We start from the raw sequence: 7,455 nt of genomic DNA, 5'->3' as shown, positions 1-7,455 counted from the left end.
CAAATATGAGATTTTTGCAATTACAGTCATAGTTTGTGCATCACTCCCTAATTTGCCTTAGCATAAATGCAAAAGTTCATATCTTCATTTGGCAGAAAGTGAGATATCCTTGCAAGTATTAGTATTTTAATGACTGACCTACCACTGTGTCTGAAGGAAATATTTCAAGGAAGGAGTTCACTCCATTAACCACTTTGTTGAGGATTCTTTAATTTATTGAAGGAATTATCTAACACTCCAACAGATGAGATAGATGATTTCATCAACCTTCATATTCCTTCCTACCATACAGATTGCAGCCCATGTACGTTTGCCCATCCTGGGTTCTTCTTGTTCATGGATGACTACAAATAGAGCACAAGACATAGGATTGATTTCTGAGAGAAAAACCCAAGTGTGCTGAACATCTTCCTCATCATCTCTTCCCATTTTGTGGCCATCAAAGGAGCACAGGGCTATCCATCAATCATACTTCACTTGCCCCTTGTGATTAGTCCAAATTTAGTGACTCCTTTAATGACACCCAATTGTCCATTTTTCCTTCCTAATACCTTGTTTGTGATGTTTCAGCCTGCTGGCATCCACCATGTACTTCTCTATTGAATATTGGATATGCCATTGATTACAGTTAAAGAACATTATAGGATGAATGTTGATCATAAAAATGTAGGCATTTGTTTCAGGGAGAAATTTGGAGGGAAAATAAAAATAGACATTTCCAAAGGAGACTCAATCCTGTCTTCTTTCTATTCAATTCTAGAGTTAAATCACTAAAGAAATAAATGTTAAAATGTAAAATAATAATAATAATAATAATAATAATAATAATAATAATAATAATAATAATGTGGAGAAAAGATCATTACCTAATTCTGGCTCTGTTCTCATCCTTCAAGAAAAAACTGGTTTGCTCTTGTTGTGATTTTCTGAGTCCCTGGGTTGACGCCAGTTAGATCAGACAAGGGGTTGCTAACTAAAAACATATCTATGCACTTCATAAGCATAGAATAAAGGCTACCATTATCTATTAAATACATTTTTGTGAGATGTGAAACATGGCTTTTAAAACATGCTATTAATTTCATATACTTAAGACTATTCACAGATAGAACATAATTTTTACTGGTTTTTCCCTTTTATTGATTATCAATCCACTTAATCTGCAACACTCCTGACTAAGATCAAAATCACTTTGCAAAGATGACTCCAAACCTGATAAAGAACCAGCACCAGTGCCCTACGCTCTCACACAAATATTTTTGGAACCTGAAATTAAATCAATATTAATAAAATAAACCAGGAATTGATTAACTTTTCTTTTCAGAATGTAATGGTAAAGGGAATAAAAATTACAGCTCCAATGATTTTTCTAAAATCCACAATGAACTATTAATTAATGTGAAGTACAATGGTAAATTCAGAGAAATGTGTTAAGGACTGCAATAATTTGGTCAGCCAATTTGTAAGAACCAACTTCAATAGTAAATTGAAAGTGGTTTAGAGATCCAAAGCAGGAGAGATAGGATTAAATGAAGAGTCATCCTCTGGGGAGAAAGCCCCCTGCTGATTTTAATCTCAGTGGTGTTTGTTTTTGTCATTCTCAAGGTGATGGGGATCAGAGTGAGAGGAGGAAAGGATCTGTTTTTCCAAGAGCATTAGTTCCAGGATAGTTGCATGGACTCCTCAGAGCCTGTGAACCTATAAAGGACGTATTAAATAACTGAAGCCATTGGACTAATGTCATCTAACCATCTTGAAAAAAAAATTCTAAGCCATCCATTTCAACCTCCTTACTTTCATTGATTGCAATCAGTTGAATCAGTACTTTATGCGCATTTCCTTTCATTTGCTGTTATTTTCCACAGGGGAATATTTGCATTTGTATTGTAATCTCACCTTAAAGAAAACACAATTCAAAATGCATACCTGCCTTCATGTACTTAGTCAGGTTTTACCCAGTCACTTCCTGTGATAACTGAGAACATTTTCCTAGGAATATCAAATACAAAAATCTTGGCAAAATTAATGGTGTTACAACTGTTTTAAAGAATAAAGAGAAAGTTAATGGAATTAAAAACAATACACAACATTCACCACCTTACCAATTAAAGGAATGAGAACATCCCTTACTTAAATATTCATCTCCAGACAAAAAAAGGAAAAACTATAGATTTAAAAGTACATTAAGATATTCATTAAAAAGCATTTAGTGAAAGAACCAAAATCCCATGCTCCAAACCACTCAATAATTCTAGCCTCACTGGTTGGCCTAATGCAATGCAATGGAGTGCTCTGAGATGATGGGAAGGAAGTGTCCATACCACATGTTGAACTAAAGGAAATCAACGAGCCATCCAGGGTCATTTATCTAGCGGGCTTCCTGAGAACATCAGGTTTGCTCTCTTCCCAGATGAGTGAGCCTTTCTCTTTGTGTATCCTTTCTCGTGTGTCCTGAACCTCACCTATGAAATTATCTCTAATTGATGTAACTGTGCCTGAAACAGCAGCTAGCCTTTGTAGTGGGTTTCTTTTTGTTTTTATTTTCTGCAACTGAAGTTCTTATAGTTCTGGAGTTAATGGAAAGGAAACATGAATGTAAAATTAGCACCCTTCTCATTATACCCTTTTTTCTCTTTCTACAAATTTCAGCCCAAAGTGAAATGGGCTTCTTTGGGATATTGTGGTCTTTACCTTGCCAGTCGTCAAGAAATAATCTAAATGGTCATTTTTCAGGAATGTTGGTGTAGGTATTTCTGCTAATTTGTTAATTTTTTGACCTAAATACATGGAAAGATCACAGGATTATCGGTACAGAGCTGGAAAGGAAATAAAAAATTCAGTGTGCATCTATTCTTCAGATTCAAAAATTATGTGTCCCTCATTCCATGACTAGTCCAAGCTAGTGCTTTATGAGGTTAAATGGACTTGTCAGTGTTTACCATCTATTGACTGAGTCTTCTAGAACCCGTTTCCTCAGCACATCGATTCATCAAAGCAGGGTGTTTCTAGAACATTTCTTGTTTGTTTTTCCTTTGTGGTAGTGGTGGTAATTACCATGATCATAGAAATAATTTTGAAAACGAGCATCACACAGAGGACAATAGAGAGGAGCATGGAGAGCAAAAGAAGGCTATAATATATTCCAAAAAGAAAATTATGAAGAAGTTGAAGAAAAGATTTCATCAAGCCTCTTTACAAAATAAAGGAATATAGGTTCAACATAGGGTAAGCACAAAGAATAACAGGTGAATAACCTGGATGACCAATAATTGTCTTAAAATATCAACAGAACATAGCAAAGGCTCCTAGTACATTGAGTCTACCTCTTGTGATGAACTTATTTGAAGACATAGACAAGAACTGCACAGGATATACAGACATGCATGAGTCAGTGCCTGTATCTTTAAAGGGAATCCTCACTTTAATCAGATCACAGGTACACTGGAATATTTCCAAATGTTTGTGGTGTGGTTGTTCTCTATTTCAATTGTTGATTTAGGCAAATCAAAAACCTTATATAATGGTACTTCATACATTGTTGCTTCCAGAATTAGAGGAATAAGAGTTCAGAGCCGGGTCAAACCTTCTGACACCTCTTGGATCAGAGGATTCTGGGATGAGCATCACCAAATATAACCATTCTGGTTGTCATATACTGGACAATCAGTGAGACCTGGGGCGATGTAAAAAGCCTTACTGAATTACAGGGCTTGTCAATCTTCCACCCCCTTCCACTTTCACCTCCAAGAATTGTTGGGAAACTTGGTGCTCCCGTGAGGTGCAGAGCTGGCACCCTACATATCTTGTATATCTCAGTCTTTTCTCCTTTAAATTGTTGACCTGGCAAACATAAAAAATATAGAATCAATGGTCATATCAGTGGAGATCAAAAACCATGCAAAGCAAAACAATCAACTTACCTTCAATATCTTCTGTAACTTAGTGATTGCAAGGACAGAGCCTGATTTCTTGAGAACGATTGAACACTACTACTCCTACCATAAATCTGGTCAAGGTACCACAGATTCTTCTATTGCACAAGTGCTTTTCCAGCTAGAGCACCAGAATAATGATCTAACCACAAGAATCTAAGCTCCTTGAGGGCAAAAGTAGTTTCTTTTTTCCTTGTTTCTCTCTTATTTGGTACCTTTCCTAGGGCCAAGCACAATATCTGGCACATAGTAGGTGTTTAATAAATGCTCATTCAGGTTTATTGAATTGAATAATTTCTAATTCTTTGTGGAAGTAATAGATGACTTAAAATATAGGTTGTTAAGACATTTTGATCATTTTAGGATTTAACCTTATTAGAATATCTGTAACCTAGTAACCAATGATTTTAGTACAATTCAGTTAAACAAATATTTATCCAGCATCCTACACACATACATCCCTGGACTAGAAGCTGAGAAGAGGAAAATGAAGCAGTGGAGTAATGGGCATGAATATAGGAACAATAACTGAGATCTCTAAAGCACGTTGAAGTTTATAAGACATTTCACGCACATGTCATTGGAGGCCCACAGCAACACAGCAAGATGGACACCAGAGCTATAATTATCCCCATTCAACAAATTCTGAAATAAGACAGGCTAAGGGACCAGCCCACATTCACACAGCTAATTTGTATCAGAGGTTAGATTTGAAAGCAGACATCTCCTGACTCCCAGCCCATTGCTGTCTTTTGTACCATGCTGCATTTCCCACAGAGAACTTTGACTCTGGCACCACCTACCCCCAACACAGAGGCAGAGCAACATCTGTGTGTTTATATCTACATTAAGAAATAAAGGTAATGTGAAGTTGACAAAGTGAATAAGAACAATAAGTGAGGAGGCAAAGAAAGTCATTCAGGCCATCCTCTTCTGAAAATAAACTTACTTTATTGGTTCCAGTTGCAGTTTGTGAGGTTCTCAGAACTGAAAACTTTATAAATTGTCACTGTAAGTAAGGTACTTATTGGCACCAAGTATAAAAGACTTTTGAAAAAAAATTTAATTAATAAGCATGTATCTTTTCTCTCTCCAATCTCTTCTCTCTTTGAAAGAGGAGGAAGGAAGGAACGAAGAAGGAAGGAAGGAAGGCAACCCTTGTAAACAAAATTCATAGTCAAGTCGAACAAGTTCCCACGTTGGCCATGTCTAAAACTGTATGTCATGTTGCATTTTGAATCCATCACCTCTGTCAGGGTTTGGGCAGCAGTGTCAGTTCTCTGGAATTCTGACCCATCATTATGTTGTTCAGGATTCTTAAGTCTTTCAAAGTTATTTGCTTTTTATAAACATATAGTATAAACAATATATTTTCCTTGTTCTACTCTCCTCATTGAACTTCATCTAATATAAGGCTTCCTAGGTTATTTTTTTCTGAAATAGGTCATTTAAAAATTTCTTGCTGAACAAATTCATATTCCATATTTTTCTCTACCCATTCTCCAATTGAACAGTTCCACCTTAATTCCCAGTCCTTTGTTCCTATAAAAAGAGATGCTATATTTTTGTACATTTAAGATCTTCTCTTTTTTTCCCTTTAATTCTTTGGATTATGGATTTAGCAGTGGTAAGGCTGGGTGAAAGGATATGCCAAGTGTAGTAACTTTGGGAGTACATTTCCAAATTCTGTTTCAGAATGTCTGCATCAATTCCCAGAACCACATTGTGCCTGTTTCCCCACAGCAGCTCCGTCAACAATTGCAATTTTCCAGTTTTTGTCAACTTTGGAATTTCTAGAAAGTAGAATTTTCTAAAACTTGAATTGTTTCTTTAAGCATTCATAGATCCAATTTGTCTAGCTAGCTATAGACAGGTAAGTCAATACTGTTAGCTCCTACAAATGCAGAAGGTGAATTTCCTCTCCAGTTGTATGCACTAAAGAGCTAGAGCTAAACTGAATTCTTCCTTTTGGTGTGAATATTTATTATAAACTTTAGCCTGACTGTTCACTTATCCTCTATGAAAATTAAAGAAAACAAGATTCCCTTTTGAGGCAATAATGGAAAAATATAAAACTAAATTGGAGTTTTGATCCAACCTCTCTATTTTTCTTTTGTTTTCACTCTATACAGGGCAGTGCTTTCCAGCATGGAAAATATAAGGACAAACAGGCAACTACTCTTGACTACAAGGAAATTATCTTCTATGGGGGCCTCTCTTACAATATTTCAACTGCTCATTTAAAGAAAAATCAATCTTCCAGAACAACTTGGAGTTTATACAACAAATTGTCCCTCTTCCAATAGAATATGAACTGCCTTAGTCTTACAATGAAACTCCAAATAGCACCTATTGTCAGGATAAATTTTGACATTAGAAGGCCTCAGACTGCTTTCATTTTAGAGGATTTAGGTGTCTATATAGCTGAGTTTTCTTTGCATTAAAGGAGCATGAAAATTCATGAACTGGACCTGAAGAATCTAAACATCTAAGCATCTAATGTGGAATTAAGTGCATTTCCTACCACATTAAGCAGAAATGAATTTGTTACATATAAGTGGTCTGAAATGAATAGATTCATTGTGATGTCAAAGAGTTTCTTTTTGGGGTATATGGGTATACAAGGAGAATTAGTACCTCTGGTGGGAGGACTTGCTGAACCCTGAAAAGGGCTGCTCATCCACCTCTGCTCTCCACCTGGCTCTCAACTCTTACCTGTGTCTCCAAGAGCCTGAAGCATGCACAGAAGCTACACCCCAGTAAACTGCCTCAGCAGATGAGCAAAACCATGCTGGGGGTAAGTAAGAGGCCTCAAACCTGTTGGTGAGTTAGGGGGATGCCCACCTCAAACATGTGAAGATTTCCCATGGCAGAACAGACAGACAAGAATCATCTGTTCCAATGTCCATGGAGGAGGCTGAAGCAGGTACTGTGGAGCTATGAGAGCTTGGTCAGGTATTGAAGATGACAAGGTCATCCATTTCAGCCTGAGCCATCATCAGATGTCTTGTCTTTTGTCTTGTTACTGGACTCCAATGACTCTGGAAGAGATATAGAAGCCAATGATTTTGTACAACTCTGCCTCACAGATCCAGTTCATCCATCAGTCAAGATATTGTGATATCATTGGTCCTCTTCAAAAATGGACAGGCAATGACAATAGTTTCCTTTTGTATTTATAATGTTATATTTAAAGGATGATGCTCCTTTTGGAGCCCATACCCCTTTCAGATTATCATAACGCTAAATTCCATGAAGCACATTTTTATTTAATAGGAAGAACTTCCTTTCCTAGGATCCCTTTCCTCATTTGTGTTGTGTGTATGTGTGTGTGTGGTGTGGTATGCTCAGCTCTTCAATTCTACAATGTTTTCAAATACATGTAGTCCCTATGACATCAGGTCATGTGAGTTACACCATCCACCAAAAAGTTTTCCCAGGTTACTGTGTGGGTCCAATCAAAGCCATAGTGTATGAGCCCCCACTGATGTATTCACTTTTACTAATCACCCAGAAGACTAAA

The 7,455-nt window shown here is 36.7% G+C and overlaps 1 long non-coding RNA gene across 1 annotated transcript; it reads right to left on the bottom strand.

Annotated features, from left to right (window-relative positions):
• Positions 1-3,113: 3,113 nt before the first annotated feature.
• Positions 3,114-6,973, bottom strand: LOC140532387 (uncharacterized). The gene is made up of 2 exons (XR_011976491.1): positions 6,777-6,973; positions 3,114-3,840 (listed from the first exon to the last, which is right to left on the bottom strand). It is a non-coding gene; the product is annotated as an uncharacterized lncRNA (long non-coding RNA).
• Positions 6,974-7,455: the final 482 nt, after the last annotated feature.

Source organism: Notamacropus eugenii, chromosome 3, assembly GCF_028372415.1.
Source record: "Notamacropus eugenii isolate mMacEug1 chromosome 3, mMacEug1.pri_v2, whole genome shotgun sequence".
Taxonomy (NCBI): Eukaryota; Metazoa; Chordata; class Mammalia; order Diprotodontia; family Macropodidae; genus Notamacropus; species Notamacropus eugenii.
This window is presented reverse-complemented; position numbering and strand designations above follow the sequence as displayed.